Source organism: Bidens hawaiensis, unplaced genomic scaffold (genome assembly GCF_021521415.1).
Source record: "Bidens hawaiensis isolate Kalapana, Puna unplaced genomic scaffold, B.hawaiensis_p1.1 tig00018938_1, whole genome shotgun sequence".
Lineage (NCBI taxonomy): Eukaryota > Viridiplantae > Streptophyta > Magnoliopsida > Asterales > Asteraceae > Bidens > Bidens hawaiensis.
The window spans coordinates 123,648-139,019 of NW_027492874.1; the positions used below are offsets into that span (position 1 = coordinate 123,648).

General features: G+C 43.0%; 1 pseudogene across 1 annotated transcript; it reads right to left on the bottom strand.

Annotated features, from left to right (window-relative positions):
• Positions 1-2,263: 2,263 nt before the first annotated feature.
• Positions 2,264-3,819, bottom strand: LOC143557367 (F-box/FBD/LRR-repeat protein At1g13570-like; annotated as a pseudogene). The gene is made up of 4 exons (XR_013139561.1): positions 3,064-3,819; positions 2,888-2,986; positions 2,637-2,795; positions 2,264-2,548 (listed from the first exon to the last, which is right to left on the bottom strand). The product of XR_013139561.1 is annotated as an F-box/FBD/LRR-repeat protein At1g13570-like (transcript).
• Positions 3,820-15,372: the final 11,553 nt, after the last annotated feature.

Below are 15,372 nucleotides of genomic sequence, written 5' to 3' on the forward strand. Positions count from 1 at the left end.
AGAAGAAGTTGCAGGGTAGGCAAAAAGACCAATATGCCCTCACATGCACCTCACGTGAGGGGATTTAACTGACTTTTTCTAACCCAGTTAGCGTAAAGGACAAAACTTGTAGAAAAAAAAGTTTAAAGTACACCGCCTGCAAGGAAACTAAAAAAAGGACACGAACCGTAATTCGTCTTATTTTAAAGGACAAAATTTGTAATTCTGTCTTACTAATAATTGAAAAATATTAAAAATTTATTTATTTTTATAACTTATTTTTTTGTCTTTTGAGTTTTTATCCTACACAAGTACAATTTATTCATACATTAAAATTTCTTTCTATTCAAATTTCTTCCAACTCAATTTATAAATATCCATCAACATGTAGTTACATTGTGATAAATAATACAAAAAACTATTTTACATGTGTTAGCATTTAATATCAACAAAAAAAATACAACCTACACAAAAATATATAGCCTACACTTGTTCTGAGAATAAGAAAACATATAACCTACACACAAAATTCATCATCAATAAAATACACACGCACACGAAAATGTATAACCTACACACGAAAAACATATAACCTACACACGAAAATTTTATCCTACACAAATACAATTTATTCATACATTAGAAAAATTTCTATTTAAAACCAATTTCTTCCAACTCAACTTATCAATATCCATCAACACGTAGCTACACTGTGATGAATTATACAAAAAACTATCTTACATATGTTTGCATGAAATGTGAAATATACAATCTACACAATAACATATAACTCACACTTGTTCTAAGAATAAGACAATATAACCTACACACAAAAAACATATAACCTACACACGTGTAGGATATGTGTATATTTGTGTAGTTTATATAATTGTGATGTCGAATTTAATATGTAAGTTGTATGCTTTTTTGTATGTTGTACGTTTTTATTGCTCAAAACAAGTGTAGGTTATATAATTTTGTGTAGGTTGTATATTTATAGTTTATATTTAATGGACACATTTGTATGACATTTTTTTATTATTTATAACAATAGTTTTTCTAGATATATCAATTGATAAAAAATATATTATGTTTTGATATTTATTATTAAAAATTACACGTTGATATATGTTAATAAATTGAGTGGAATTATATGAATAAATTGTATTTTTGTTAGATAAAATGAAGATAATGTAAATAAATTATAAAACTAAATTAATGTTTTTATCTTTTTAATTATTATAGTTAAATTATGTAGATATATTAAATAGAGATAGATTTATTATGGTTATATTAGTTGTAATAATTGGAGAGAGAGGGTGCATTTATTGTTCCATTTACATCTTTTTTATTTATTTTTAATATTTTAAAACTTAAAATAAAACTAGTGGCTCATATTCATTTATCTTATTTCTTGCAGTAATTTTATTTCTTTCTTGAACTTAAACATATATATATATATATATATATATATATATATAGAGAGAGAGAGAGAGAGAGAGAGAGAGAAGATGCGATAAAATAATTGTTTAACGTATAAAAATACAAGAATACTTATATTTCATGAAGTCGATCCATGAAATCAAATCACAAGATTTCGAAATCGTCAATATATATCCAATTAATCATTGGTTCATCGAAATAAACATTTTTAGATCGGTAATTGATCAATTTTTACTCTTCTTCACCAAAACCGTTTTTGAGTGTTTTATGGTTTTGGTTGTGTTTTAGTATTTTTGCCTTTGAATGTCTCGCGTACCCATCGTACGGTAAGACATTATTATACAGGATCTCGACCCTATATATATATATCACCAATAATATAATAATATTCCTCCAACCTCGCCAACGACAATTTATAGCCCACTACACATAGCCTAACCTCCAAAAACTTATATAATTCTCTTATAGGATTCTATTTCTTTTTTTCTTCTCATAGGATTTCAACTTTTAAAAACACTTCATTTGACTTTTGTATTACACATATATTTAGCCCTCGCGTTGTGGTGTGTTGCAACATTACCCTAATTTTCATGTGGGTTAATTTTTGAGCCCATAAACTATTGTTCAGCAGCCAAGTGAGACCAAACAACTTTCCAACTCTCTTAACATCATATACGTTTCGACTTTTGGGCATACCGATTGTGTGGAAGCCAACAGCCAAAACAACTCCAAAACGACTTGAGAAAAAACCCATAGGAAAACAAATAGCTGTACATACTCTATATTACCATCTTGAATCTCAACATTAATTCTTTAGAAAGTTAAAAGAGTGACCTAAATGTCTTTGTAGCGACTATCATTAACGGTTATTACTACGGGCGAAACACGTGGGGGCCTCCAAGAGAGTTTTTAACATCTTCGACTCTTTATCCGAATTAACATCACTGAGTAAGCTCACCTTCTTTAGCTTGGGTGACCTAGCCAAGATAAACTTCACAAACTCCATCTCAGGTTCATAGTTGTTGAAATAGTCAATCTGCAATTCATTCAGATTCTCCAACTTAACATCTGAATAATCTTCCCATACGACGGAGTATTCCTCATCACAATAATGATACCAAAAGTTCTACATGAAGGTTCGTCTTTTTGTGTTAGTGCATATTTGTCAAGATAATAAAAACAAACAGGATATGAGATCAAATTATATAATTTACCTGTAACTCAATTTTCTCCAAGTTCGGGGAGCATTTGATCAAAGCGAGAACAAAAGATAGATCATAGCCGTTAATAAAACACATTTCTTCAAAACAGAAGTATTTGAGGTGGATTAGTGACGTTGGAAGCTTTTCTGGAACCGAGTCTAGTGCAATCCACTTGAACCATATATAACCAAAACAAAGATTAACAACCAAAGTTGAAAAATATTTCTTTCAAGTTACATATAATGTGGAAAGAAAAATATTACCTGAGAGACATGAGCCCAAGTAGTCAGATGTTCAATCATAGGTAAAGACTTGAATAGCTCAATAATGGTGCATTTATCATCATGAAGATTTGACACAAACTGTAGCACGTTACAATGTTCATATATAAGTTTCGAAAGTCCATGACAAGAGAATGTATATTAAAGTGGGAACTTACCAGAGTCAAGCTCTTAAGTGATGGACTATTGGAAAGAAGATGTACAAACGTTTTTGTAGAGATCTGTAAATATCTCAAGTATAAACTTTAAAGGTTACCAAATCCATTGAATGTCGGTGGATGGTCAAGATCAAGCGCACAAATTTGAAGGTCTGTTAAGTGATGAAACGAGAAGACGGATATGGGTAACTTATACGAACGGGGGAAACTACCGGATGCTTCAAGTGATAGCTTCTGGACAGGATGGTTGTTAGACAAATGATGTATTATTTGATCAAACTCCAAACACATATCTCGAGGTGTATGAAGGGTGAGCTCTAGTATTGGACCCTGATGCAGCAACAAAACTTGGTGTATAAAATAGCAAGGTTGACACGAGCTCGTGTCAGATGTTTGTTCCGAGACAAATCGTTCGTTGTGAGATAAGTCTAGTTTAGGAATAGTGGTCCACTTGTACCTCCATTCCCGTGAGAGAATACTTGTCCTTACCGCCTCCTGTGTAAAATCTAAAAGACATAGTATGGTATCCAATATGGGTTGAGGAAGTGTGCTGATTCTATCCAAAGGCAAGGTTTCAGCTTCGCACAGACGTTTAGTTTTCATCTTCAGTTGTGTTTATTGGTGGATTGATTCATTAACTGGTTAATGTGAAAATCAACTTAAGATACAACATTGAACATTTGAATGATGTAAAGCGAGCACAATAATAAATCAATTTGAAGATAAAGTCAACATATGATTGTGGCTATCACTATGGTAATTGTGAATTGGGTTGAAGATTAAAACCCATATATATATAACAAAGAGGAAGCATATAATTATAATGAGAAGTTTTAAAAGACATCATTTCCATTTCCAATTGAGAAGAATATTATTCAATCAAATAAGTTACTGATCATATTAGGAATCTGAAGTGACGATACCAGAACAGTAGTTCAGACGTGTCTTCAGCTTCATCGGTATCATTAACGACTGCCGTTGGGACTCTGTCTTCAAACCCAGATGACGTAGAATATGAATCAGATGTAGAAGAAATAACACGTGTCCAAGCCAGACGCTTCCGATTGAGATGGTGCTTCCAGAAAAACACGTGTCCCAGCTATCACCAATAAATGCGAGATCAATAATTTTAAAAGGAATAATTATAAAAGCATTATAACGACAAAACTGTCTCTCATGTGAGGGGCACGTTGGTGGGTTTAACGACCAGATTTAACGGGGCTAGTGTGGTTGAGTTTAGTTGCAAGTGAAATGAAATCACAGGGACGGAAATCGTAAATTTGAAACTATTGGACTAAAATCACAGACTTGGACAAATCACATGGACGAAAACCGCAGTTCCCTCTTTTAAAAAAGAATATTCATACTGGCACTTGTGAGTGGTGCCCATATCATAACACATCTATTTTACATCTACAGAAAACCATAAAATCGAATACAAGTCCATCTAGAGGGGCATAAAATATCTAGTTCCGGAACCGACCCGTTGTATCCAATCTGAAACCGGTTCATACTCGTACCCGACCCTGTCAAAACCCGACCTTAGGGGTGTCAATCGTGACGGGTTGACGTGTTGATGAGTTTCAGGTTGGTATGTTAGCGTGATGAGATTCTTCAACCCTAACTCAACCCATATTTTTATTCTTGTCGTGTCGACCCATTTAAATTCGTGTCGTGTTCGGGTTGTGTTTTGGGTCAACCCATTTTACGTTCATATACGAATATGAGTAATACCTATGACTTAGTAATAAATTAAACAATTAATTACTCTTATTCATATAAAACTTGTTAATAATTTGTGATATACCTAATTGTTTTTGTGTACATATCTGAAGAAACACTAATCGACCCCGGGCAGATTACGGATAATCTGGGGGTTAAATAGATGTTTCCCACGAGGGGTTAGATCCGACAAAGATGGTTCTTCTAATAACCTGCAAAACAGACACCGTGAGCTCGTCACTGAGAAGGGGGGGGGGTACCTCCTTGTGACCACCCTCCGGCGTGAGAATCAGACTAGATTGCTCTTGAATATAAGTGTATATTAAGAGATTGCTAGAGCAGATATCAGGTATAAGATATAAGATACAAGATAAGATGAGATGATCATACCATTTGGGGTATTTATAGCCGAAGGTAGGTTTCCAAGAAGGTATAGCCGGCTGAATAGTATTCCTGTTCTCCCAACTGTAGCCTACGCACGTGCCATGCTGGTAGTTGGTGGGTAGGCAGCGGCTGACAGTGACCAGGCCTGCTGTGTACTATTCCTTTTCCACCAACTGCAGGCTATGCACGTGGTATGACAGGAGTTGGTGAGTAGGCAGCGGCTAATAGTGACATACAGTACAAGAGCATGCTGCTCGCCATACTGTTGTCAATGAGCTGTCGTATCTCTGGTCAGATCTTTTGCCCATACCTCGTCAGGTACAGTACAAAAGATCCTCCAGTATCGTACGGACTGGCTCATTTGGGCGGGAGTATTCCCCCTCCCGCCTTTGTGCGGGATTGTTCCCGGCTTTGCTCATTCATTCAGGTGACTACTGAATTATTTTGAGAGCTAAGTGCCTTGTGCGTGTAGCCTTGCTGCGCGGGTGGCCTTCCCTGATGGCTTGTATCCGCAGCTGCGGGAACAGGCGGAGTACTTCACCATTGGGAGGCATTTCCTGCGGGAACAGCTTGCGTACTGCGCGTAAGGACGTCACGTCTCTGAGCATGGTGGGTCCTGCTGATCCAGTTGGTTTCTGCGCAGACGTCTCTCTTCAAGGTGAGTCCTGCGGGTCCAACTGGGCTCTGCTGGGGCCTACCTCTTCAACTCCCCCCAGTCCAATGTTCTTCTCATGAATGTTTAATAAGTGAGGTGAACTTTTGGACTTAAGCAAAGGGTTTTGAAAAGGGTTTAGTTTTAAGGTTTTCCATGGGGATTCTTCCCGCGGAAGTCCTAATGTCACTTGCAGAAATTCCCGACTTTCCTGCTTGATCTTTGGGTATGATGCGGGTAGGTCTGTAACCTCCTCGCAAGTCAGGAGCGTTGAGTCCCACTTGTGTAGATTCTCCATGATGTTTTGGTAGTTTTGAACATAGTGATCAATTATGTTAAAACAACCAATTCCATCTTGGAGCTTCAAACAATATAGTTCTCGACGTTCCCGCTATGCGGGGATGTTATTCTCGTTTCCGCAAGCATGGCCCAGAAGATCCTTCTTGGTTTCAATTCCCTGCGGAGTGCTAGGTATGTGAAGGGTTTTTCCTTGACACTGTACCCGCACTCGTCTTATAGTTACTTTACTTCCAAGGTATTCCTGGCTTCAATTCCCTGCGGGTGCTAAGTATGTGAAGGGTTTTGCCTTGACACTGTACTCGCACCCGTCTTATGGTTACTTGGTTGCCTAGGTATTCTTGGCTTCAATTCCCTGCAGGTGCTAAGTATGTGAAGGGTTTTGCCTTAACACTGTACTCGCACCTGTCTTATAGTTTCTTGGTTGCCAAGGTAAGGGGTATTTTCCAGCTTACTTTTGAATCTGTTTGAAATTTTGAAATTCGAAGTTGGTGAAAGGATAAGAACAGTCCAAACTGTTGAAACGTCGTCCGACGGTTTCTTCTGACTGTGTCAGGACGTGCAGGAAGTTATGGCGACGTGACAGTACATGGTCATTCCAGACGCTTTTTCAGGCGCGTGGGCGCGATTTTTCGGGCGCGTGGCCGCGAAATTAATGGCACGCGTCCTTTCAACAGCTGTTGCCAGCTTGCACTTTGCACACGTGTCATAATTTCATTGCACCTGCGATTTCTCTCTCTTCCGCATTAAATTCATCGCATTAATTGCGATGAGTATATAAAGGGGGAGAGGGTCCTTTGTAATCCACACTTTCACTTATCTCTTCATCTTCTAAACGATTTCCGGCGAATACTCACTATTCCGTCGAGCATTCTTCTGAAATCGTTTCTGTACATCCGAAACATGTCTTCTTTTGCCGAGGAGTCTGACGTGTTCGTCGAGAATCCGTCGTCCACTTCCGATAAGGATGACAAGAGTACTGCTGGCGAGTGCCAGTGTGCTCTTCCGGCCGACCTCTATCGGTACGTCGTCCGGAAGTTCATGCTCGAGCCGTTCGAGCCTGAGTTTCCGGAGCCACACTAGACGGTGTACGCAATGGACAATCCTCAATTGCATTCGTGAGGAAGATGAATCTTTGCTAGACTTCATCACTCGCTTCAACTCAAAGAAGCTAAGTCTGGGTAATATTAACGAAGATCTTGTTCGCGCTGCTTTTATCCAGGGCGCGAATGACCCAGAGCTCATCCGCACCTTAACGGGTAAAGATGGCATGCCATCCACATGGGATGCCATCATGACAGCAGCTAAACGCTTTGCGGAAACGGAGAAGCAACTGGGTAGAGATCCCAAGAGAACAAACCTCTACACCCTGAAAACAAGAGAAGACAACGTCCTTACCGCCCGGCTAAACAAAAAGCGGAAGCTAGGCATCTGGCAGTCAAGGGTAAACTTTGACACCTCATCCGGCTTGCAACATCGGTTAGGCGGAAGGGATAACGTACAGTCGAACCAGAACTCCAGATGGACGCCACTCACCAAAAGCGTCACCGAGATATTCGCCACTGAGAATCTCCCATGGCCAAAGGCTCCAATAATCCTACATCGTCACAATGCTGATCGGAGCAAATACTGTGACTTTCACAGGACAAAAGGACACAACACTGAAGAATGCACAGACGTAAAGGACATCGTCGAAGCATTTGTCAGAGATGGGACGCTCGCGCACCTCGTGGCGTAACGAACGCTGAGCAGGCTGATGCGTGTAGAACCCCAGTTTGGGAAAACACGAATAAAACTGCAGCTTCAATGTTGGAGACTACATACTGCGTAAACAATGAGATCCCGAACCAGGTGCATATCGGCTCGATGGCACTCCCAACCCAACAACATGGAAGGGAGCTCAATTACACAGTGCATGTAGATCAATTCAAAACTTGTAAAGAAAAGGCCCAGAGCCACTTCTAATGGAAATGATTCTCCTTATCACATTGACGCTGATGATTTTACATTTATACTTATGAACTTTCCACACGGATATGCCGGTCTTCACCGCATACATAAGTGTGAAAGAAAGTCGTTGCGTGGGGAAGGCGGCAAAACCCGCATAAACCCAAAAAACGGCAAACCTTCACGCAGGTCAGTTAAAGGTAAAGTTCAGTCATCCCACTAAATGAAAGTGCGGGTCTATCCGCACGAATCATGATAGAGGAAACTGAACACTAACCTATTAACAACCGCCCGTCGAACGGTAAATTTATTCAACACTGATGCCGGTACTCACCGCATAATTACGTGGAAAGTCGTTGCGTGGGGAAGGCGGCAAAACCCGCATAAACCCAAAAAACGGCAAACCTTCACGCAGGTCAGTCATAGGTAAACTTTGGTCATCCCAGTAAATGAAAGTGCCGGTCCTAACCGCACAAATCATGATAGAGGAAACCGAACTAACCTATTGACAACCGCGCGTCGAACGGTTAACTTATTCAAAATACTTAGAAAATTTCTAACAGAAGGATGAGGAAAACCTCCACGCAGGTCAGATGTAGGTGAAGTTTAGCCATCCTACCAAGTGCAAGTGACGGTTTCACCCGCACAATCACGAAGGGGTAAGCAAAACTTCAACCTATTATCTACCACGTTCAAAGGTTAACTTATTCTAAACACTTAGAAAATTTCTAACAAAAAGATGAGGAAAACCTCCACGCAGGTCAGATATAGGTAAAGTTTAGCCATCCTACTAAGTGCAAGTGACGGTCCTACCCGCATAATCACGAAGGAAGAAGCAAAACTTCAACCTATTATCTACCACGTTCAAAGGTTAACTTATTCTAAACACTTGGAAAATTGCTAATTTAAACTAAAGTATGCATGAGCAAGTCATATAACGTTTATAAAGCAAGTCATCCAGTGAAAGTAGCGGTCTTACCCGCACAAAGATTTATATTTTATAATAATTCATTACAAGAATGGCCGGGTAACTATCCGCCTACAAGAATATAAATCTATACAAGCTAAACCTATCCTAACAGTGGGAAGGGATCTTAAGGTTCAAGCTTCAGGACCACTCCCTCCAAACCCACTTGTACCCGCACCATCAGTTGGTTGTGGCGGTTCAAGGAAGCTCTTTAGAATGGCTAGCCCATCATCAGCAGCAGCAACTTCGTTCACCTTCTCCACCACCGGATGCGGGAAGGCGGCATACTGATTCACTGCTTGGTCATATACAGCTTCAGTATCAACATCATATAAAGGGAAGTTGGAAGGCGGGATGCCTTTCTCAACGAACCCTAGACCAAGCAGGAAGCCGGCCTTTTCCCCATCCTCGTGAGAAGCGTTGAGGGCTGCGCTCACGGCATCGTCGTATGATGTGTCCGTGAAGACTCGATGCACAACCTACAAGAAAAAATACAAGTATCAAAACCTTTTCTATTTACAAAGAAAAGCGTGGAGACATTATGAAGCTAAGCTTACCTGCGACAACGCTTCTCGAAGAAGCCATTCCTTGGTAACCAGAACTTCCTAGAGGGCAGCTTGAGCTTGGTTACGGGCGCGTTCGGCTTCACTTTTGTTGAGGTTGGCAAGCAACACTTCTTTAGCCGCAGCCTCTTCAACGCCCTTTAGCTTCCGCTCAGTATGGTCAAGCACTCCCCTCTGGTCCAAGATCTCTTGGAGCTTCTTGGCGTCTTCCATCGCCAAGGCATCATGAGCCTGTTGGAGCGCCTCTAGTTTGGCTTTAAGTTCCTCATTCTCGAGGCGTAGAGGCTCAGCAACAGCTTCAGCCTTGGTGGCCCTCTCAGTTGCGTTCTGTGCAGTTTCCTTAGCCAGCCGAAGCTGTTCGTTAACAGCTTGGGCAGCCTTGGAACGGGCCTCGAGCCGGGCCTGAACTTCAACCTCGAGGGCCTTGAAGGCCTTCTCCTTTTCCGCAGCCACTGCGGTAAGCCTCTTGTTCTCCTCCCGGACAGCCCGCGCCTGAGCTACTTCTTGAATACGAGCTGCTTTTAACTTGTCGTTTTCACGACAGAGCAGCTCGACGCGCGGCTGCATCCGGGCCAGGAGAATCCGAAGCTCGTTGGTTAGCCTACCCTCCTGGTAGCTAGCCATTGCTTCCCCCAACGCACCACTGGGAGCTGCGTGACGAGCCCACTCCACGCACTTCACAGGCGTGCGAAGGGTTGTTCCTCGGCGGATGTTCCATCGTGGAACATACACTTCATTGGAATCCGACACTGCAAAAAACAAAAAGCAGTTAGGAAAAGATGATATTAAAAAAAAAGGCCAAAAGAACCCTACGCACCTGTAGGGTCGACAACAGGCCGATAGCCGCCAAACCCATCACCTGAACCCAAGGGAAATCCATCCAAGAGGTCAGGCAGATGGGAAGGAGGCAGAGGTTGGCGAGAAGCCCCAAGCATACCTGAAGGATCGGCCGTAGCTGCCGACGTCGGAGGAGGCATAGAGGCCGCCGCGGTAGAAACCAACGGAGGTGAACTCACCGGAGGTGAACTCACAACCGTGGTCGCCGCTGCGGAAGTACCCGCAGAAATAGTCACCGCCGGCTCAGTGAAAGATTCAGTAAATATGGCACTGACAGCCGGCGGAGATGTCATCACAGTTGGAACAGTTGGCTCAACTGGGTGAGCAACTGAACCAACTGAAGCAGGCGCAGCCGCCTGGGTCATCGCCTCAGGTAGGTTGACCAAGCCTACCGTCATGGGTCCGGAGGTGCTCCTCCCCGCTCCACCCTGGAATGCGGTAGCATCCACGCCTGCATAAAGAAGATATAAGTATAATGGCGGAAAGATATGAAGTTAAAAAGTAAAGGAAGTTTGTATTTACGGGTTTTCTTGAGCCTAAAAGTGCGAACAGGCGGGGACGAACCCGATGGAGCCGGCCTCTTCACGCCGCTCACCGTCGTTGTCCTGGGCTGCTCGGAGGTGACGGTCGTCTCAGCCTCCGGAGCAGTGGTCTTATCACCACCAGGGTTCCCCGCCACCTCCTCGCTTTCGGTCTCTGAATCAGACCGATTCACCGGATCGGCAGTGGAGGCAACCTTCGCCTTCCCCTTCCCGCCGGCAGCCTTCTTTTTCCACACCAAAGGAGGACCATCTGCGGATTCCTCATCAGAAGACAAGATTAGAGGAATTCCAGCAGAGGTTTCAGCATTCAGAGGTCGAGGGTTGAATAACTCCTTACCTGGCCGCCTGGCGCTCAGGATCTCGTGGCCTGGCGGGTAGACCTCCACGAACCGATCCGCCGTCTGTTCAAGGATGGGCAACTCATTCTCATCTAGAGCACGAGTACCCATCCGAGCGGGACCATCAGCCTCCCGCGGATGCAGGAGCGACTGCAAGTCATTCCCCTCTGAAATAAAAAAATAAACAGTTAGAAGAAAAACCTATATCAACAAAGAAGACAGAGCATACCGTAAGGGACAGAGTTCAAACCGTATTCGAGGACGATGGGAACCTGCGACGCCTCCTTCCACACCCGGCTCATCCCAAGCATCACCATCCCAGACTCCGCAAAGTGGTATACCGGAGTCTGGACCCGGGAGATCTTGGCGAACCACTCCGCCTCCTGGTAGTTGAGGGCGTGAAGGGCGGGGAGTGCTCTCCCATTCTTAAAGGTCATCGCAAGGGGGACGACGCGAGCGGAGATATAAAAAAACTCACTCTTCCACGACCGAAGACTGCGCTCGGTAGCGCAGATCTTCAACCCCTTGATCCGATTGACCAAGGTGTACCACCCCTGGATGCACCTCCAGGAGTAGAAGGTCATCAACCGATCTACGTGGGGCTCCACGCCCAGAATGAGGCACACCCACTCAAAGTGGCGGATCTTGGCGATCGCCATCGGGTGTACCTCCGTCAGATGCACGCCGTGCCTCTCCAAGACACGGTATAAAAACTTCGTCAATGGGAACCTGAGATTCCCATAAACGAAGAATGCAGCGTACACCCCTATCTTGCCCTTGGGGGCATCGTACACCGTCTGGTGTGGCTCCGGAAACTCAGGCTCGAACGGCTCGAGCATGAACTTCCGGACGACGTACCGATAGAGGTCGGCCGGAAGAGCACACTGGCACTCGCCAGCAGTACTCTTGTCATCCTTATCGGAAGTGGACGACGGATTCTCGACGAACACGTCAGACTCCTCGGCAAAAGAAGACATGTTTCGGATGTACAGAAACGATTTCAGAAGAATGCTCGACGGAATAGTGAGTATTCGCCGGAAATCGTTTAGAAGATGAAGAGAGAAGTGAAAGTGTGGATTACAAAGGACCCTCTCCCCCTTTATATACTCATCGCAATTAATGCGATGAATTTAATGCGGAAGAGAGAGAAATCGCAGGTGCAATGAAACTATGACACGTGGCAAAGTGCAAGCTGGCAACAGCTGTTGAAAGGACGCGTGCCATTAATTTCGCGGCCACGCGCCCGAAAAATCGCGCCCACGCGCCTGAAAAAGCGTCTGGAATGACCATGTACTGTCACGTCGCCATAACTTCCTGCACGTCCTGACACAGTCAGAAGAAACCGTCGGACGACGTTTCAACAGTTTGGACTGTTCTTATCCTTTCACCAACTTCGAATTTCAAAATTTCAAAAAGATTCAAAAGTAAGAGGGAAAATACCCCTTACCTTGGCAACCAAGAAACTATAAGACAGGTGCGAGTACAGTGTTAAGGCAAAACCCTTCACATACTTAGCACATGCAGGGAATTGAAGCCAAGAATACCAGGCAACCAAGTAACCATAAGACAGGTGCGAGTACAGTGTCAAGGCAAAACCCTTCACATACTTAGCACCCGCAGGGAATTGAAGCCAGGAATACCTTGGAAGTAAAGTAACTATAAGACGAGTGCGGGTACAGTGTCAAGGAAAAACCCTTCACATACCTAGCACTCCGCAGGGAATTGAAACCAAGAAGGATCTTCTGGGCCATGCTTGCGGAAACGGGAATAACATCCCCGCATAGCGGGAACGTCGAGAACTATATTGTTTGAAGCTCCAAGATGGAATTGGTTGTTTTAACATAATTGATCACTATGTTCAAAACTACCAAAACCTCATGGAGAATCTACACAAGTGGGACTCAACGCTCCTGACTTGCGAGGAGGTTACAGACCTACCCGCATCATACCCAAAGATCAAGCAGGAAAGTCGGGAATTTCTGCAAGTGACATTAGGACTTCCGCGGGAAGAATCCCCATGGAAAACCTTAAAACTAAACCCTTTTCAAAACCCTTTGCTTAAGTCCAAAAGTTCACCTCACTTATTAAACATTCATGAGAAGAACATTGGACTGGGGGGACTTGAAGAGGTAGGCCCCAGCAGAGCCCAGTTGGACCCGCAGGACTCACCTTGAAGAGAGACGTCTGCGCAGAAACCAACTGGATCCGCAGGACCCACCATGCTCAGAGACGTGACGTCCTTACGCGCAAAACGCAAGCTGTTCCCGCAGGAAATGCCTCCCAATGGTGAAGTACTCCGCCTGTTCCCGCAGCTGCGGATACAAGCCATCAGGGAAGGCCACCCGCGCAGCAAGGCTACACGCACAAGGCACTTAGCTCTCAAAATAATTCAGTAGTCACCTGAAGGAATGAGCAAAGCCGGGAACAATCCCGCACAAAGGCGGGAGGGGGAATACTCCCGCCCAAATGAGCCAGTTCGTACGATACTGGAGGATCTTTTGTACTGTACCTGACGAGGTATGGGCAAAAGATCTGACCAGAGATACGACAGCTCATTGACAACAGTATGGCGAGCAGCATGCTCTTGTACTGTATGTCACTATTAGCCGCTGCCTACTCACCAACGCCTGTCATACCACGTGCATAGCCTGCAGTTGGTGGAAAAGAAATAGTACACAGCAGGCCTGGTCACTGTCAGCCGCTGCCTACCCACCAACTACCAGCATGGCACGTGCGTAGGCTACAGTTGGTAGAACAGTAATACTATTCAGCCGGCTATACCTTCTTGGAAACCTACCTTCGGCTATAAATACCCAAAATGGTATGATCATCTCATCTTATCTTGTATCTTATATCTTATACCTGATATCTGCTCTAGCAATCTCTTAATATACACTTATATTCAAGAGCAATCTAGTCTGATTCTCACGCCGGAGGGTGGTCACAAGGAGGTACCCCCCCTTCTCAGTGACGAGCTCACGGTGTCTGTTTTGCAGGTTATCAGAAGAACCATCTTTGCCGGATCTAACCCCTCGTGGGAAACATCTATTTAACCCCCAGATTATCCGTAATCTGCCCGGGGTCGATTAGTGTTTCTTCAATATCTCTCATTTCCAATTAACAAACTTGGGTTCACACATTTAGCTCAAGATAAGAACAAACAAATTAAATAACCAGAGAATAGACAACTAAAACTAATAAAATGTAAATGTCATAACTAAAAACGTAGATAAAAATAGTGTAAAAAGAAATTAGTTTTACTTATAAAAGTTAATTAATATATAAAAAATTAAAAATCTAAGTATTTAACTAAAATTTAAAAGTTTTTGTCTCTAAAATTAAAATATTAATTTCTCTAAAATTGTTAAACGGGTTAACAGGTCAACCCACTATTTAACAAGTCGGGTTCGGGTTGACCTTTTTTTAAACGTGGCGGGTTTGGGCTGACCTGTGTTTAGAAAACGTGTCGTGTCAACCATCCCAAAACCTATATTTATTCGTGTCGGGTTCGTGTTAGGTATCGGGTCGTGTCAGGAATTAATACCCATATACCCTACCAGAAACCCGGAAATTCCCAGAAAACTCAGTCAAATACCCGACTATACCCGGAACTGGTTCTTAACTTTTGTTTACATACCCGGAACCAGTTCCTACGTGGTTCCGATTCCTGAAAATATCTGGTTTGTGAACCTCTAAGTCCACCATGACATGTTTACAAGAGCAATGACTAAGAGTAGGGGTGACAAAGAGGTTGGGTTGGGTTTAAACAGGTCATGGTCGAAGCGGGTTAGAGTCAGAATTTGTCAATCAAAGAAGGGTTGTTTTGGTTCGGTTCGGAACGGGGTCAAGGTCTAAACGAGTCAAAAAAGGTTCCGGGTCTTTTTTTTGTTGAATGAGGACAACGAAATAAACGTTGTAGTGTTTTTACTTTTTTTTTTGTTTTTGATATATATTTTGAGTTTTTGATTTTTTGAATTTTTAGGAGTTTTTATTAAGATTAAAAACCTCTAAAAAATCATAACTCAAAGTATAAATCAAATACAAAAATAAAAGTAAAAAA